This window comes from Psittacula echo (genome assembly GCF_963264785.1).
Source record: "Psittacula echo genome assembly, chromosome: 2".
Classification (NCBI taxonomy): domain Eukaryota; kingdom Metazoa; phylum Chordata; class Aves; order Psittaciformes; family Psittacidae; genus Psittacula; species Psittacula echo.
Window position 1 is genome coordinate 12,206,064 of NC_137737.1, and position 17,841 is coordinate 12,223,904.

The window sequence follows — 17,841 nt, forward strand, 5'->3', positions numbered from 1 at the left end:
TCCAGCCACAAGCCATCCTGCTAACGAAATACTAAACTACCCGTATTGCCAAAATGCGCTGAAAATGCTGGAGACAACCCCACTTTTTAAGAAAAGCTAGACTGTTAGATGAAGTTACTTGTTTTATTCTAATTTTTTAAGGTAGTGGTTGCAGTGCAGCCATGAGACATCCCAGGCTGTACCTCCCAGTCAAGAGTTCTCCAGTATATTTTGCAATATTTGAATCAAATCCCAGTGCCAGAAAGCATTAGGAAGCCTAAGAGCAAAGTTAGCTGGGTGAGGAGGGTGATTAGAGCAGGGCAAGACATGCAGTACACTGCAGCAAGAGATGCTTTTTATGTTCAGGAGTTCAGAAAACCAGATTTTTGCGTGGGAAAACACAATTCTACTACAGCATGGCATTAAGGATTCTAGAGGATTCTAAAAATTCTGTTCCCAGCACCTTCTAACTCCTCTCTGCTCTTTTCCTAAGGTGGCCTAGCCAATCTCCTGTTACTGCAACAAAGTCTGCCTTTCCAGCTCAGCTACTTCCACATTTCTCTGCTCGGCACTACTCTTTAGCCTCCTTTGCCACCCAACTACATGTGGGAAAATGTTCACCCTTTCACAGAGACTATAGAAGCTAACATAGAAGCACAAAACCACCCATAGTAGCTCAGTACACTAGAGCATTCTCTTACAATGGTCAAAAGTAGATGTTCTTGAAGGAATACAATAATACAGCAGGAGCATCCAATATTTCCCCATGATACTTTCCCAGCCTCTAACAATTCACCATCTAGCTCCAGTATCCCACCCTCCTCTAATGCATACTCCCCTGTTCTCCCCAAATCCCTCTCCCTCATCTCCTATTAACCAACGCCTACTCTAAATCCTGAGGATAATCATCACAAGGAACTTAATACACCATGAGATAATATATCCCCATGTAGCTCAACTATTCATCAACCTTCAATGCTCTTTTTTGTTCCCAAAGCCCACAGTTCCCCACGGCACTTTCCATTGAACCCTAAGCCCTATTCTCCCTCACTCCTCCAAAACCTTCTACTGACCTTAAATATTGAGTACTCTGAATGCTTGATATTCTTCACTATTCACATTTTTCCAGTTTCTTCATTAATCAGTCTACTCCCTCATCTATTTCTTATATAAGCAGTCAAAGCAATATTTGAGATGGAGAGAAAGGTTAGCAAGTGCTTCTGACTAAATAGAACATGTCTGCTGAATTCTTCCTCTGGATTTCATAGACCTCTGCAGCTGGCATTTATCCTTAATGATAAGCCACATAACCCCACTTCACAGCATACATAGCAACCAACATTTTAAGCAGGTGTGGGAAAATTCAGCAAAGCACTAATGACTTCTAAAAGTCCCTGCAGGACCTGAATTCATGCTGAAAGATGTAATGCCAACTTTATACACAGCAAATTTTTGTGATTTCTGTGTCTGGGTTATGGAACAATGTCATATATGTACACGCAACAGCCACAGTAGGGTACCAGAGACTTCTGGATATGAGAAACAGCCTTTCTCATCTGAGAATTCCAAATGCTGTTTTTCAGAGTGACTCCAAACAAAGGCACGACCATGGCACTTTTATTCATTCTCCTAGGTGAACAACAGGAATGGAGTCTCGTATGTAAAAAGGCTAGAAATTCATTTGCTTAAGTATGGCACTATTACAGGCTAATCCAGGTGAACATCGGCTTCCCCTCCACCTCATTCCCAACCAGGTTTGACTCATAATGTGCCTATTAAAAAATAACGCCACATTTTTCCCAAATGACTGTGTAGGAGCTTTAGGATGCTTTTACTTTTGGATCTGAGCTGCTTGTGGCAGTCCTAATTTAAAGAAAGTGCACTTCCTGAACTGAAGTTCAGTCTTTAACGCATCTTCAAGCTGGGTAATCAAAATCACACACCAAATCACTTATACGCTTTGAAAAGTTCATCTTAATTAGTATTTTCGTGCTGTTGCTGTCCTCTTTCGTGAAGTCTTCTGACTCCTTTTGAAAACGTTATACAACGTCAGTCCAAATTCTATTAAAATAATTATGTCCTGCTTGGTTTATAGACACAGCATCCACAGAGAACACACGTCTGCTTTATATGGTGTACTTTCCGTGACATGTGGAAACTGCTGTTGAAATCTATGGCAAATGACAGCACGCAAATAATCCTTACATCTGTATACAAGCTAAACCCACAAGTTTCACAGAAGCTGCTCACATTGGATGTTTTCAGAGTGAGAAAGACAAAAAGGAAAATCACATTATTTCTCATTAGTTTTAATTAAAGCAGTGAATGATTTCCTTATTCCCATTCATATTAAGATATATTTTACAACTTAAACAGTTTTTAACAGGATTCAGATCACAGTTTTTAAATTAAGCTTTGACTCTCACTATCCACCACATTTAATTAAAAGACCATAAATAGTGATACTTTCAAATAAAAGATTTAGGACCAGATTCTACATCTACTTTTAATCCTTTAAGCACAGTATAAAATCAATGTAAAGGATTGCAAAAAGGATTTAGGAATGAATGTATTTAGGTAAATCTCGGCTATCTTTAAGATTTTCTGTGCATTTCAGAAATAAGGTCCCTTTCTGAGAGGCCACAAACTGGTAACCTAGGGAAAGGAAATCACTGATCACTTAAACTTCTTTGTTTTGTTATTTCTGGATAAAAAACACAAATAAAAATACACAAATAATGTGCTATTTTCATTACAAGCTAGCACTAAGTTAACAATAACCTTTCAGAGCGAAAGTATGGCGAGACGAAAGCTCTTAAGAAAGGAAGGAAAAAGAAGCAGGAAAGAGAGAGCAACTGTGAAGATGGGAAACTAAAGGAAGAAAATACTATTAAGACTCTAGAAGAACTGCTTATGTTCATCCACATCTGAATTCTGATCCAGATACGTCAAAATTAACAGTAATAATAGTACTATAATCATGTGGAAAAATTCTTTAACTGCACTACAGCACTGTAGCATAGGGATGGGAATACACTGGAATCAGCCTCTTTCCAGGATTCAGAAATTTTAAATTAAGTGATAGAAACAGAGGAGGTCTGAGGTTTATTAGAAGACTGAACTACAAGGTGTGATATTTCCCTTAAGTGCAAATCAAATACTGTCTGTGATATAGTAACATGCTCTTTAGAACTGTTAAAAAAGAGGAGAAAGAGGAAGAAAAACCCTACAGAATTGTAACACATCGTGCTGAAGAATGAGTACTTGTAAAAAATAGTGTTTCTGATGTGACGAATTCAGTACTTGCACTTCCAGTGTAACTGTTACTTCACATTCACCACCAATATAAACTCAAACACCACCTAGATTTCCATTTCAGCTGCTTGTATGTGGGTAAGCATCCTATTTATACATGCAGATGTACTGATATTATATAGAGGCATACACACCCGCATTCATGCAATGAGATGGTTACAAGATACGTGTTTACACAGCACATACATAGCCACTTCCATTACTAAGACACTGAGGTTTTCAAATGCTTGCTGTCCACATGGAGGGTATTATTAATAAAAGGAAGCACATGGTTTCAAGTAGCTTCCTTCTAAAAAAATCCTGACCCTTATGAAATGACATCTTTGACATAATCAGCACAAAACTGATGGGGAACAACCACTGGACAGAGTGTCATAAAATTCTAGCACTTTCACTAATTTGCTACACAGATTTACATGAAGTAGTTACTCTATGTGGTTGTGAGCCAACAAACCATTTCAGTGTGTGCTTAAATGACCCAGTCTCCTCAGCTGTAATACAAAGATAATGGTATTTGCTGACTTAACTCTTAGTTTATTATGAAGACCTAGATAACAACTGCATGGAGTGCTGGAGTGGTAGAGCAGCAGCTACAGTGTTGTAACCACTATGACTATTAAACCAATATGACTATTAAACTTCCCTCAGAAAAATGATGCTTGATGGACTCTGCCTTGAGGTAAAAACCAGGTCATGCTTATAAATGGTCTAATCATCATGTTTCAATTATTACCTTTTTTAACACAACTTACTGTCCTTGTCTCAGTTTCCTCTCACCATACAGAAGATAGATCCTAAAAAGGACCAAATATTTTAAAACCTGCCAAAGGGTGCCTTGTACAAAGGACGAGATGCTGAAAGTACAGAAAATGAACCTTCCTTTTAGCAGAGTGTGCCTTTAAGGCATTAATAACAAATGCTAAAACACCAACAGGAAACTTTTACAAACTGGTTATGATTAGCTATTCTAATTCTGTATACTGCCCTGAGGAATTTGAACACCCATTGAAACCAAGGATCTTCCTTTACACAAGGAGACATAAAACATAATCCCATCGACTTTAAGGCAAGTAACTTCCAAGGGATTTGCTACAGCGATTTATTTGCAACAGGTTTGCTGCAATAATAACTTCTCACTGCAAGTACACAGTATCTGTCTTTTGCAAACTAGTTCCACTTCATTTTCTACCAGAGGGTCACCAATCCTTCGTGCCAGGATTTCATAAAATTAATAAATCTACTTCCATAATCCTTGCTGCTTTTACTGACAAATGTAATAAACTACAGGATGCAAAACTCTGGAAGCCTACTGGGACTTATTTTCCTTTTTTTTTCCCCTTGACAAGCTTTACAGAGTAGCACTTCTGAGACATGCTCATGTGCTGTAAACCTAATCCTCCGCAATTTCCTCTTTTCCCAAATAACCCAAATATTTTATGAATAGTGAAGGATTTCCTTTATCAGACAACACTTGATATTTATTTTTCTTTTTCTTTTTGCATGTGAGTCGTTCTCAAGGAAATATACATTGAAGCAATTGGATGTTCTCAGGTTGACATTCACAGGATACACTCCTAAGGAAACATGTACAATTTTACTAAGAAGATGGTATCCTGGAATTTAAAGGCGGTACAAGCAGTGAGAGAACTGAGGCCCAACCTGATGGGACTTGAGATCAAGGGAGCCTTGTGTTTTCTAACACCACCACTACAGGCATTTCAGTGCTACTTTTTTATGCCCATCTCTGTAAAACATTTGCCTTTTCACTGCACAAAATGACACATGGATAGGTTTTTCAGAGTTGATGAGCCAGTGAGATCACGCAGGCTTCTGATATTTTCTGTTCTTAGCCCTTTTCTCCCCAAAATAAGGATGATACCCACCATTCCATCTGTAACAAAAGGTTTTGCCATATTCATAGAACAACCATGCTTATATGCCCGTCATCTTCAGCTAGGCCTGAATCTCTACCTCCCTTATTTAAACTGACCCCAGCCTTTGGCTGCTATAGTCTCAGTTTGTAAATGGAGGATGAAGCCAGGAGGTGGCTGATTGCTTTTTCCCAAGTAACAAGTGACAGAACAAGAGGAAACGGCCTCAAGCTGCACCAGGGGAGGTTTAGATCGGATATTAGGGAAAATCTCTTTCCTGAAGGGTGCTGAGGCATTGGAACAGGCTGCCCAGGGCAGTGGTGGAGTCACCGCCCCTGGAAGTGTTCAAAAACCATGTAGATGAGGCTCTCAGTGACATGGTTTAGTGATGGCCTTGGCAGTGCTGAGGCAATGGCTGGATTTGATGATCTTAGAGATCTTTTCCAACCTACTTGATTCTATGATTAGCGCACACACACACACACACATGCTTACAGCGGTATCAAGTGCCCTTCTGAAAACAATTTCTCAAAGCAAAGTTTACTATAGCACTGATCCATCTGCTAAAAAATGTGACTTTTGTTGCAGGAAGAGCAGCCTGACTGGAATACAGCTCTTAATGAAAAAGCCAGCACACTGGTTCCTATCACCTTCCTGCTACCCCACATATAATGGCTGCAATCACAATTCTACGTCATCCTTCTGCTGCTGAGAGACACCCTTGATTTGCCTGGGAAGCGGGGAATAGGGCAGTGTAAGCACAACTATTCCCTTATTTCTTGTTTATTCTAAAAGGACCAATAAAGGGATAAACACAGGTCTTGGCTGAACTAACTGCGAGGAAAAATGGTTCAGGTTTTTTTTGACATTTGGTTACCTACAGGAAGTCTTAAGACAGTCTGAAATTCACTCCTCAGCAAGAAGAAAAACTGCTCCAAAATTCCTTAAACTGACAAGCAACATATAAGAAATTAATCAGATTGAAACAATTTTCATTTTGCTACACATCCAACTCCAAATCAAGTATTACAGGAGCACTGAAAATCACAAGAAAATGCCCCATGAGGCATGGGAAACAATTAGTGGGCAAAAAAGGAGAAGTATTCAGCACACCCCTCACCCTAGAAGTCCAAGCCAATTACAGTAGAAATAGTCAGTGATTCAGCACAAAGGTTCCTTGGCAGACTAGTGAGGAAAAGGCAAGACTCCAGCTGGGTCACTTGGAGAAAATCATAAGGGCAGGATTTGAGTTTGCAGCCCTTAATAAGGGGGGAGCTCAATCTAGTTCATGTAATCCCTAGAAGGACTTCTTACATTTATATTTGCTTCTCAAAAACATGAACCTAATGTTTCCATTCAAAGTGGTTTGCTATCATAGGGTCACACAGTTCTGCAATCATCAAGGGTCTCTACCATAGAATGACACATTTCAGAAGGGGTGGACTCCGATACTTCTGCAGAAGACAGAGTGCAAACTAAAATTTAACTGCCAGGGATTCTGTCATGAGTTTTCCTAACAGAAAGAGTGGGGTCAAAGAGAGGAGCTTCAGGTGATTGCTCTGGAAGCATGCTGAAGGAGTCTCTTAATTTAATTGATAGAAGAAATAATCAGAAAAGGAAGCTTGGTGACTGTTTTGTTGTGGGGTTTTTTTCTGACAGGAGAGCCAAAACTTTAGTTACTGTCAGAGACAACACAGGATGAGACAGACCTTCTATCTGCCCCTGGCTGAGCATTCTTCAGCATGCATGAACTGTTCTTAAAATGGGGAGAGGTAGAGATTAGAAAAAGAGATAATGAAGAAGATAAACAGGGGAAGGAGTGACAGAAAGTACAACAGAGAGAGCAGGAGGAGCAAAGGACAGTTTGATGTTAAAAGTGATGAAAATGTAACTGTGATGCTTATCAATGAGATTCAGAAGAAATGCTGCTGGAGCAAGAAGATGGCAGATATGAAGCAGAGTCATCACTTGCAGCTGAGGAAGTTCAAACGATCACAAGAATTTTTCACAATGTGCTTGGCCAGCAGTGGCTGGCTCCATGAATAACGCAGTTAGGAGCAGAGGTGAAAAATAACCGAGCTAAGGAATAGTGTGATAGGAGCCAGCAGCTGATTTGACAAAAGACAGCAGAAAAAAGATAACCAAACTAATTTGAATGGATTGTGTCTGAAAAAAATAAACTACATGGGCTTGAGCTTCACTGATGGACAACACGATAAAGGAAAGGAAAGCAACTGCAAGATAGATTCTCAACTTCCTCTGCAATCAAAAGGTCCCGTCCAAGAAGAACAGCTTTTAGCAATGAATTTCTCTTAAAGATAAAGCTGCAGACAGTAAAAAATACATCCTTTAGGAATATTTAAAAAGCATATGTGTGTATGATATTTGCTTGAAAATAAAATATGAAGTTAGAATAAAAGCTTTTGCTGTTTAAAAAAAAAAAAAACCAACAAAATAAAACCAACTCTTTGTCTTCTAACCCTTTTCATCATTATAGAACCACAACATACCACAATACAAACACTATTGTCCTTACAGTGATACCAATAGTGCCGGAAGTGTGAGGTTCATAAATTTTAACTGTACAGCTGGAAGAGTACGTGCATGTGTTACTGTTCCACAGCACTCATATAAAACATTTAGAAAATAATCATTTTAAGGTGATACTGTCAATTTTAAAATAATGCTAGTTCTCTTTTTTTTTCCCCTAGTATTGTTTCAGATAACACCTGGCAATACGATAACTGAAAGAGAATAAGGGCTTTATTTCCTACTGCTGCAACACAGGCTGCCTTCAGAAACCAGGGCTTTCAGATGGGGTTGTGGAATCTCCATCCTTGGAGGTTTTCAAAACTCAACCAGACAAAGCCCCAGGCAACCTGGTCTGAATTCAGTGTTGAGCCTGCTCTGGCCAGCAGGATTGTGGGATGCAGAATGTCTGGTATAGACAGTTTCAGTACTTCTCTCCTGGCAGCCAACCTTAGCAATAGACCCCTAGTCAAACGCTATGTTCATGGCTCACTTAAGCAAATAAGATTAAAGAACATGTAAATTCTAACCTGGTATTTGAACAACGTCACTTGATCAAGGAGATACAGTGGGAAACTCAGTATCTGACACAGGAAAATGGGGCAATAACTGACAAAAACTAGCAGGAAGGTTCACAAGTGGGCTTCATCAGTGTTACATCTTCCATACTACTCAGTACTGCACTTGCCTTTCACATGAAAGATTTTAAACATGGTGCTACATAACTTTAAATAAGATTCAGTCCTACTTGCAATGTATGGGATTAATTGACTAGGCTTCAAATTGATTTTTTCAATCAAATCTCTCATCAGGCTCTCTCTGCTTTCATTAGGTGAAAACGTAAAACATGGCTTAAAGTATTTTGAGGTGTCGTGCAAAGATATTATCTTGAATCTCAAAAGGTTTATGGTCTGCAGCCTTCACCCCTTTGCATGTGGGAAATCAGAGCATCTTGCTAACGACAACCTCTGTGGTTACGAAGACCTCCTGAACGTCCCTGGCTCATTCTCCATTGTATGGCTCAGGCGTGTTCTGAGAGGACTGGTTTTGATCAGGCCAATAAGCAGCATCTAAAAATCAATATGCATTTAAGAAGCACCTCAAATCTGGCATGCAAAAATCACTTCTGAAAAACTCACATGTTTTAAATATACTAAATATTTGCAAACCTGAGAAAACAGAAATATGTAAGCCATAAGAAAACGATAATTTTTCAGATTTTCTGTCTGCCTATGGATTTACATTGCCCACGCAATACGCCACAAGCATTAAACTTCCAATTGGAAGCAAATGAGAACAATTCTCAGTCACCTCTTTCATAAAAACCCTTCAATCACTTGTAATGTTTTTTGACCAGTAAATAATAGAGCTGCTTCACTGAGCTATTTAAGTCATATTACTTACAGCTGGAGAAAAATGAGGAACAGTCATTTTCTAGGGAGGCCAAAAAATACGATACACTTATGCAAACTAAATTAGATTAGGATTTTTTTTTTGCCATTGGTTTGAGAAGATAAAGGATAACCTTTTCAACTTTTACTTTGCCTGGCATTGCATTCATATTTTCAAATGAAAGGTCTCAAACACGGAACTTCATGAGTGTTAATGGATTTCAGTCCCATTGCCAGTGTGCTGAGACTAAATACAGATGGAACTACTGAAATACTGCTGTAGTTGGAATGTCCACGCAGAGTCTTTTAAAGCAGCATTCAATGGTACCTAATTTTTTCTTCATCATGCGGTGTCAAATTATACATCATTGTGCAAAAGCTTGTTAAACAGCCTCCTGAGAAAGCATCTTTGCAGATTTATTTAATTCTTTTTAGCAGGGCTTGGCGGGGAGAAAGTAAATCTGTGGCTTTGACATTTTCCTGTACAGCCTCACTGCTGTCCTCCAGCGTGCACTAAATACCTTTGCAGTCTCAGTGGCTGCCAATAATGACAGCACCCAGCAATAATGACAGCACCCAGATGTATAGGTATGAGCTGGAGCTAGGACTACATAAAGGTCCATTGCTTATAGAATCACAGAATCAACTAGGTTGGAAAAGACCTTCAAGATCATCAAGTCCAACCTTTACCCCAGGACTGCCATGCTGATTCTGCACATAAAGCTCCTTTCAGGGAGCGCTGGGCAGACAGACATTTCAGCTACCTGCCTATGCAATATGACGACTATTTTTCAAATCCTGCATTTTGACCTCATACTGATTTGGATGAAATCAGATGGCTGCACAGAGCGTCTCAGTGCAGCTTCCCCACAGGTGATGGAGCCTTGTTAATAAACAAACAGGGCTACTCTCCAGTAATGGTAAATTCCTATGCTGCAATGCTTGTGGAATCACCACCAAGGGGTTCGGGAAGAAGAAGAGAAGCTGAATAAAGGAAGCATAGTGGATCCATTGTATTCTGAACCTCCCGCCATTTTCCATCACTTTCTCATTAAAAAATGGAACATTTAAAAGCATCTTCAGAGTACATACTTATTTTGAGTTATTGCTATTGTTTTTGAAACTAGACAGAGGCTCAGCTGAACCAAGAACTGCACAATGAGGAGAAAACAACCCTTAATTTGAGTTTACAGGCTGTGTTTACACTATTGAACTGTGCAACAGCAGAGAGCCTCAAAAATACAGCAAAAGATATCAAAATACATTTACTAAAATGAAAGTTAGAATAAATAGAAAATGTTCAGGTTTTCAGCATAATCCAAGGTCTATGCTAAACTCCTATCACAGAATGTGTTCTTTGCACCTCACACTATTCCCACAATACATTGGCAAGCTATGTGGGAGATAACACACAAATAGCCTTTCTCTCCTGCACCTTTTAACTCCACTAACAGACGCAACTCAGGAGTTTCTCAGACACCTACTCTTCAATGAGTAACTAAAATATTCATAATGGTTTTGACCAAAGATTTGTGACCAGTTGCTGTATGCTGACTAGTATCGTCTCAATGTTGCTTCATGCTCTTGATTACACTTAAGATTATAAACTCCATGAAGAAGGGTCTATTTTTTTATTCTATTTGATTTATGCTTAGGGGACAGCATATATGGGGATCTGATCCCTAAACATATATAATGAATATATGAAGAACATCACTACCACAACTAACTTGTCCTACAGAGAATTAAGATTTCGAAGTGCACTTCCTCACCAATTCCATGTCAATAAACTATATTCTCTAATTAGAAGTGTTTCCTATAAATGCATTTAAGAACAGCCAGAAGCTCTGAAAGTTATAGGTAATGAGGAGAAAAAAAACCAACCCAGAGAGGCTACTTTTTGCCTTGTACAAAGTAGCGGACATGTTACATCTTGCACTAACATTAGATAATCAAGTTTTAGATCCTCTCTTCTGAGCCTTCTACCTCTTAGGAACTTTTAGCAAATTAAAAGTGTAATTTCATTGAACATCTGTATGTCTGGGGACACTACAGAAGTAACGTTTGCCCCATTATATCTTAAATTAAAAATTAAGGTGTTTTTCCCAGAGCATGAGAAGCCAAAAGTATGAATTATGGCCCTCTCATTTGAACAAGAGACCACCTTTCTCTGATTGGGCAACCCAAATGTATGCAAGAAACTGTGACAGTTACAGTGAGTCTCGGAAATTCTGATCTCTGCGTATGAACAATGTATGTAATTTGGTTGATAATGCACATTGTATATGTAACCTCGATTAACTGTTTGCCTAGTAACAATTTGGAGTATCAGGGAAAAATAATATCTCTCAGCTGTGGCGCTGGCTGTGGTTTTAGTTTGTTTTGCTTTTCCATTAGGAATCTGGTATTTGTGGCTGACATTTTTATTGCATTAATGGCAGGAAACAATATGAAAAGAATGCAGACAAAAGTGGAAAGCATTAACAGAAACATTTAGACCCATGGCAGGGACATTCTAATTATGATGGTGAGTAATAGACATGTAACGGAAAAGGCCAGGTTCAATAAATGTTCACGGAATGAGCTTCACACTTCAAATTTGAGTTTCAAGTCTAAAAAGCTGAAGAACTGCAAAATGTTCATTAATGTTCTTTGTAGCACTGTACTGGATATGGGCCCCTTCGGTTCTGCAAACTGTGAAGTACAACAGCATGAGACAGCAAAAAAATTAAAGCCATAATCTAAGTTGTATCATTATGCAGCTTCATTGAAAAGTCTGATTATTAAAAAGTACCTAGGGCTAAATCTCCAATTTAAGGTTGTTTTAAGTTGTTTGTCTTTTCAAACACAGCTTGAATTTCTGGCATTTGCAGTTAAAGGCTGAGGCATGATGAAAATTTGGGGTCAACGTGTCATGTTCAATTTGTTGCTATAAGCACCACGGTATATGCTGTACTAATTGCATTTACTCATTGCCATATTTACTTTCATTACAAAGCAACAATGAAAGCATCGCCACCATTTGGTTTTACTCAAACATATTTTGCCATTAGCTGGGAAAAAGAATATGTAAAAAAAAAAAAATTCACAGAATTTATGTGCAATTGGAGATATATCTAGCTTTGTCTTATTAAATGAGGACCAGATCTAACCACCAGTGAAGCTAACAGAAGACTTCCCCTTACACTTCAGCAGGCCTTGGATTAAAGCATTGTTTTTTGGTGAGTCACAATTTGCTACAGCTGTCATTTTATCAGTGTTGCAGACCTTATTTGTGTGTTTCAATACATGCTCTTTTTATTTTGAGCTGTGGAAGTTTTCTTGTGGGCTTTTTCAGGAACTGATGTGTTTAAACATTCTTTTTTGAAGACAACTGAATGTGAAATACATTGATCTAAATATAATGATCTCCACAGTTCAGCTGCAAAGCATAGCAGCTAAACTCTCTACAATGACTGCAGTTGGGTCCTACAAACATTTGTACATCTGAGTAACTGTATATACTGACCAGTTCCATAGGTTCAATGGGACTACTTGCTTCAGTAGTTACTGCTGTGCACGGCTGTTTCGCAGGATCAAAGCCTCACCATGAAGCAGGAAGAAAATACCTGCTTGGAGAGAGCTAGCAAATAGAAAATACACGAGAGGTAAGGAACAAAGAGATATTTCAAGATGAGGTACTGCACTGAGAATAGATGAGTCATGGAAAAGATGCTAAGTGATTCATTAATACCAGAAGCTGAGCCAATAAAGGATGCCCCAAGTATGAAACTAATGACCGTGCTTTTACAACACTACCAAACTATTTGCTTTTGTAAAATTAACATAGGAACAATTTTCTCCCATTGTGAAAATTTATTATGCAATTAGTTGTCACTTTAATAAACTGCATGCACGGCTGTGATAACGGTTGCTCAAAATACTGAGGACTTTACAGTTTTTGTTTTTAAAAAGAAAAACACTAGGAACTTCAAGTCCTGCCAATTTTTCCTCCCTGCCAAGTCCTATTAGCATAAATGAAAGGTTTATTTTAAGAAATGCCTGATAAATTACTCTACACAATCAGTAATGAGGGTACTGTCAGCAAAGGAGAATCATTTCCAAAATTTACTTGGCACAAATGAGTGGTTGACTAGCTCACAATCATGTTACATGGCCCAAGGCCCTGTTTTATTCCATAAATCTGCCTGATCTCTTCAGAGTGAACACGAGTGATTCTACAGAAAAGGTAGCTGGGCAAACCTGTTCTCTTTGAGCATTTTCTCCTTTTTTAAAAGAATTAACACATTCAAACTACCTGTAGGAATATTCCTACAGCTTAATCTTTTTTTTTTTCTGGCAGACTGAAGCTGCATCTTTATGTTATTGTCATAGGTAATATACTAAAATTACACATCTTTATCCAATCACAGATTACAAAAAACAGAAACATAAAGCCAAGAAGGATAAAATGTCTTAGGAAAAAATGAAAGGCCATGAGTCTCCATCCCACTTCAGTTAGCCTCTTAACATGAGTGTTAAGATCTAGCAAATCAATTCTCTTTCCTTTTTAGAATATAGTTTCAAAGTAGAGAGGAATCCCTTGGCATGGATTATTGTGTCAATTAGCAACTGAAGCCAATAATCATTCATCATCTCTTCTAAACAATCCCTGGTAAAAGTCCCTGAATACTTTACTCATCATTGCTATGGAATTCATTACATTAAAGCAGGGGGGAAACCTTTCAAAGAAATAATTTAGGATTATAAGATTAAAAGAGGCCTAAGAAATCATTTCTGTTCCCCTCTCCCCACTGTAAATTATTTCCAATTGTCGTTCCTTTCTTTTTATTTTTTTTGAACTCTATTGTCAATGCTTTGTCCATCCTATTTTTTACAAGTCCCAAAGGACAGTTTTCCAAAACTCCCTTGAAGACCACTTGACTGGTTAAAAAGTTGTTTATTAATATTTTCAGAGTATTTCAAATAGGGCTGGTTTACTATAAGTTAGAATACTAGATCAGAACCTTCTGTGTCCTCTAGTAGGGTACAAAAGTGTCTCATATAATTTGATCTGCACATACCTTGTGTATCACGTGCCAAGTTCTTCATTGCTAACCATTCATTAAATATATGGTTAAACATTCACATCCACTACAACGTCTAAAATAATATGAGCTAGCAGGCAGTCTATATAACATACAGATGAGGAAAAAAAGCCCCACAAGTCTTGTGAAGCTTCACAGTAAAAGGATACACACCAGCTGCCTCCCAAGAGGTCTGCTGTGAACCCCACTCTGCTTGTCAATGCGCAGCTGAGGTACTGTCAGAGAGATATCACCCTAGCTGCCTTTTGACAACACAGCAAGGGTCAGAGAGCTGAGCAGGTCACCCTGAGCTGCAGGAGGGTGCTATGCAGCCTGACTTCTGGAGCTGAACCAATGCACTGATCCAGGGTATGAGCTCTCTGTGCTGCATTCAAAGGTATCTGTAATTACTATGAAATCCAAGGTGGAAGCAGATGACAGCCCAAAGCACTAGCAGTCCTGGCACTTCAAGACTTTTGCTCAACAAAGAGGTTCAATCCCGAGATGACTGTGAGTGACAAACCAGTCTCCCGTAAGGTTTGCAAGGATGGCTTCCTTTCTCTGAGAGAAGATTTTAACCATGGTAAAGTTCTCAGCCCAAGAAACATAGATGAGTTAAAATATAGCCTGACATTTCAGAAAAGCTTATCTCTGCATAAGCATAACCATGAGAAACAGCAAGAAAAGATGCATTCAGAGACTCTAAAATCTCTTAAGTTTTCTCACTTTCCCATATTAAGTTGATTCCAGGCAGCTGCCTAATGAAATTCTCCTTTCTCCAGAGTGAGGTTCTGAACATGAAACCGCACAAAGCACATACCACATGTTTTCTGCCAGAAAGAGCACTGAGGACCAACAAAGCAAACCTGCCAGGTCAGACACCTTCCTGGAATAAGGCTGTATCGCATCTCTTGAGCCCAGGGTTTGACATCACAAGGGAGATCACTTTTGGGGGTTTATTCTGATGTTGCAAAAGGTACAGGGGAAAAGCAGAAACAAATCTGAAGTGCCTCTAGGGATAAATTTTTATTTAATCTATTTTTATGTGAGACAGCTTACAGGTACACTATACAGGAATGGGAGGGCATCTTCTCCATACCAGTGTCATATTCTCCTGCAGCTACAGCCTACAGTCACCAGTTCTGACCACAGAACACCTTCAGAACTGCCTACAGAACAATTCTGCTGCACCTCAATGAATCAAGAATGTAAGTTAATATTGCCTTTGCCAGGGCTGTATGTATTTTTATATTACTTCTCCTTCAAGCAAACCATGACAACTTTTGAAAGAAATTAGATTTTTAGCTTCTGTTAGCATCCAGATTGCACTAACGTCTTCATTTTACTTCCCTTGGTATTGCTCATTTACTTTGACTTTGATTTTGTGTGGGTGCTATCTTCAGATTTCCCCCTGCTACTAAATAGAGCCTTTAGCTTTTGCTATTGCTGCATGTTTGGGCCAGACCTGTTCACCTACACAATGGTATCGGATCACTGTTTCCCTTTAGCACTGCAGATCTGGTTTAGCTGTGTCAAGGTAAAAATTAGAAGAGCAGACGGCAGAAGAACGGGGAAGAGATGCTGGAATGTGTTAATCGAGCAATGCAAAGGACTGTTCATCTGTACTGTTCTTGTTCACAAGCTCTTCATTGACCCTTATATTGCTCATTGAGCACCCACAAGAATACGACCTTTTCTGTGCTAAATTGTTTCAAACCTACTGCCAGGCATGTTTAGTTTTCAGACTGAGTCTGATCCTCCAGACTTTGCAAAATATGCTTTTAGATATGCCTTAACTTCTGTCGCAGTCTTTGCCCATATGTCATCCAGTAAGCCTTACAGCAGCTGCAGCAGTGAGCTTGTCTGACCATCAGAACAGGTTTTATTCTCTTTTTTTGCTTTTCCTTTTTACCAGGGCCAATATTTCAGGAAGCTGTTCAGTCTCCTGTTGTCACTCTCAGCACCTCAGATTGTTCTTTCTTTGCTCCCACATACCTGCTTGGTTGACAAACTGCCTGGCTCATTTAATGCAGACCTTTATCAGTAGGTCTGAAGTGTATTTCAGGCTCACTCTAACACCATCTAAGCCTTCTAAGATTACTGTTCAGTCCCCTTCAAGCAAAACCCCATTTTGCCTGTAGAGCTCATACCTGACTAAGTAAAACGGAGTGGTTTCGTGTGGCAAATGCTCCTTCAGACTATCATGGTTGGTACAGAACCTGATTTGCAGCCTGCTCTTCAGAGGACTGTTTGATGCCTACCATTGGAGATGCAGGTTTTGTCCCATGAAATTATGTCTAGCACATTTTGCAAGACGTCCTGTTCAGTCCATCTGCCACAGGCAGTGATTTTCTTGAGAAGTACCTTATTTTCATATCATGCTGCTAAAGTTCTAACAAGAAACAAACCTGAGTACAAACTCACAGTCTTGTCCAGGTTTCTTCTAGTGGATTCTGGGCAAACAAGATAGTTGATAGCAATGCTAGCTGAAAGGTGCACTGAGGAAACTGCATTTCAGAAAGCATGGCTCTGTGTTTCCTTTTTATATCCTGTCTTTAAGTAAATGTTTGGGGCTGACTGGTTTGTAATATCACTGCTCCTAACCTCCTTCAGTTTCCTTCAGGGCAAAATAATGTTGCTGTAGCTACCCTGCAGAGTTTTAGGAGTAGTTCCTGCCTGTTGATTTTCCCCAGTTTTTTAAAGGCCTCTGATAAAAAGATCACTAAGGCTAAAAATTATTGGACTCCTTTCCAATATTGGAGTGCTTTCCTGATTGCGCTGACTTTTCCAGGGTATTGCAGCCATCTCCCTAGATGTCAACTAACAGAACAACACTGCTTTTTTTCAAGTTCTATGTGTCTACATTCAATCTCATACTTTGTTTATTACATACTGACATTGCCTGTCTCTTTTGTCAGATCATTAATCTTTAATAGCTTTGTCACCAACTTCAAGCTACGCCTGGGAATCCTTCCCATCTTCAGTTTGCACTGGAATACCTTAGATCATAGAATGGTTTGATCTGGAAGGGACTTAAAGCTCATCCAGTTCCCCAACCCCCTGCCACGGGCAGGGACACCTTCCACTAGACGAGGTTGCTCCAAGCCCCGTCCAACCTGGCCTTGAACACTGCCAGGGATGGGGCAGCCACAGCTTCTCTGGGCACCCTGTGCCAGCGCCTCACCACCCTCACAGAGAAGAACTTCTTCTTAATGTCTAATCTTAAATCTTCCCTCTGTCAGTTCAAAACTATTCTCCCTTGTCCTGTCACTAAATGCCCTTGAAGATGTTGGGTCCAGGTTAAAAGCATTTACAGCAGGCAATTACCTTGCAAAGGTGCACTCAGTGTTATCACACAGCTCATGGTCTCATTTACCACAATGTGGTAAAACTCATACTTATCGTGATGTTAAATTATACAGTCTATTGCCTATTAGCAGTGATAAGCAGTGACTTCTTTACAATTACATACTTAGTAGCTTGGCTAAATGAAGATCCTCAGTTCACTCCAAATTTCTCTCAGCATTAATTATGAAAGACTGAGTCATTCTCTGAAAGTTTCAATGGCTATATCAATGTCATTTCTTGTCATTTCTTATCATTTCTTATGTTATTTCTTAGTAGAGTTATCAACTTTTTGTTAGTACTCAGCTGTTAGGAACAAAACTGAATTTGAGTTATCTCACTATA

The 17,841-nt window shown here is 39.2% G+C and overlaps 1 protein-coding gene across 1 annotated transcript in view; it reads right to left on the minus strand.

Annotated features, from left to right (window-relative positions):
• Nucleotides 1-17,841, minus strand: part of SUGCT (succinyl-CoA:glutarate-CoA transferase) — a gene marked incomplete at both ends in the record, with an annotated part of 312,897 nt that overhangs the window by 14,178 nt on the left and 280,878 nt on the right. The gene's annotated exons all lie outside the window — the stretch shown is intronic.